Raw genomic sequence first — 2,206 nt, 5'->3', positions numbered from 1 at the left:
ATATATATATATATATATATATATATATATATATATATACAGGGTGTGTATGGTATTTGAGAACATACCTTTTTTGAGTCATTGCTGCATTTTTCGCAAACTCTGTATAATCTTTGTTGAAGAAAGTAATTATGGCAGACCCTCAGCTTACTCAAGAAATGAAGAGGCATGCTGTTATTGTGGTTATAAAGGCTAAGCATAACTATTTAGAAATATCTCGATTTTTAAAAGTTGCCAGATCTTTCGTCTACAAAGTTTGTAAGGAGCTAGAGACTGACAATGGAAACAAATCACCAGTATCAAAGCATAAAAGTCATTTTAAACGCTCTGAAATTATCAGAACACCTGAATGTATCCTGCAAGTTCAACAGATCATTGATTACAATCCCAGAAAGTCTATGAGGTCAATTGCAAAAGATCTCCATGCGTCAGAAGGAACAGTCAGAAATGTTGTCCACAAGGACATCAGATAGAAGTCATATATGATGAGCAAAGGTCAGAAAAAGCAAAAGAAACTTACTACATCAAATCTAAAAGGCTCTTAAACAAGCTGAAAAATCCAGCAGTAGAACATTTGATTTGGTTTCTCTGAAACGAGAAAAACTTCGACCATGAACAAAAAGTTAACAGAAATGACAAATGATTGTGTGCAGAACCTTCTGAAGTTCCAAGTATTATGCATACAAAATTTCCTGCAACTGACATGGTTTTAGGGGCTATCAACAATGAAGGACATATGATGTCTCCTTATTAATGTCCACAAGGCCTTAGAGCTAACTCAGCCGCCTATATTGAGAGGTCTTGGAAATAATTTTTAAACCCTGGATACACAGTGTATGAAATAAAAGGCCATGCCTCTAGTAGCACAGAAAAGGATGGCTGAAACTTTTTATGGTCACACAACCCCTAACGTTTGGTCTCCTAATTCCCCAGATCTCAATCTATTGGACTATTACATGCTGAGCATTGTTTAGAGAGAGATCAATGAACACGCCCATAACACCAAAGATTTTTAAAGCTTCCATAGTCAGAATAATGTCCAAAATTATCCAGTACCACTTGATTCAAGCATGTAGATGATTTAGATCTCATATAGAAACAGTTGCTGAAGTCGAAGGTGGCTTTATTGAATAACATTATAGAAAAGAAGTTTTATTTTTATCCTCGTGGAATTTTTTGATAAATAATATTATGATCTGTTATTATATATCTGGTTTTTTTTTATAAACATAAATCTGTCATCAAATATCTTACGCACCCTGTATATATCTATATATATATATATATTCACACACACACAGGCAGACAGACAGGCAGACAGATAGGCAGATAGATAGACAGATAGATAGATAGATAAATAAATATATGCGCATACTTGCACATATACCTGAACGTATTCAAGATGTATGTATGTGTGATCGTGTTGGATGTGTGTTTGCGAACGTGTATATATATATATATATATATATATTAGTTACTATGTAATTGTTAGGTATATATATATATTGCGGGCAGTGTAAGAGAACGGTTATGCGTATATCAATGTTTGGGATCTGATGACAGTTGATTTATGTGTTGATAGTTGATAAAAAGAGTATATTTCGTTTATCAGTTTTACTAACAAGCAATATGCCACGTGTGAGATAAGAACTCCAGCATTGAGATGAGGGTGTTGTGCTATAAGAATCAAGTGCGTTTGGTTTCGTTTTGTAAGAGCAGATTACACCAGCTTCCTACCTGGGCGCCTGAATTCCTGAATTGCATAAGTCACTCAATAAAACTTCATAATTCCGGCTGCTGAATAGGCCAAGTGACTATGATGTCCTTCCATCAGCTCTTCCATACAGTCACAACTAAGAGTAATTGCAGTGTAAGTTGGAAAGAAAAACTAGAGAGGAAAATATTAGATGACAATACATCTATACTTTACGGAATTTCCTATAAAAAGGAGACGAAATATGATAGAAGCAATGCTCGTAACACACCAATAAGCTAAAGTAAACATGGTGACTGCATATATATTTCATAAACAAAAATAAAAACTTAACTGATTACGCACAAATACATACGGTCTACATTCTAATTCCAATGATAACATCAACACCAAATCTATTAAACCTACTTCCTATAGGTTATGTAATATATATATTTATATGTGTAATATATATGTTATATATATATATATATATATATATATATATATATA

At 33.2% G+C, this 2,206-nt stretch overlaps 1 protein-coding gene across 1 annotated transcript in view; it reads left to right on the top strand.

Moving 5' to 3' along the window:
* Positions 1-2,206, top strand: part of LOC106877299 (metabotropic glutamate receptor 8) — a 679,235-nt gene that overhangs the window by 137,708 nt on the left and 539,321 nt on the right. The window lies entirely within an intron of this gene.

Source organism: Octopus bimaculoides, chromosome 3 (assembly GCF_001194135.2).
Source record: "Octopus bimaculoides isolate UCB-OBI-ISO-001 chromosome 3, ASM119413v2, whole genome shotgun sequence".
Taxonomy (NCBI): domain Eukaryota; kingdom Metazoa; phylum Mollusca; class Cephalopoda; order Octopoda; family Octopodidae; genus Octopus; species Octopus bimaculoides.
Note: the sequence above shows the minus strand (reverse complement) of the source record. Positions and strands in the feature narration are given on the sequence as shown.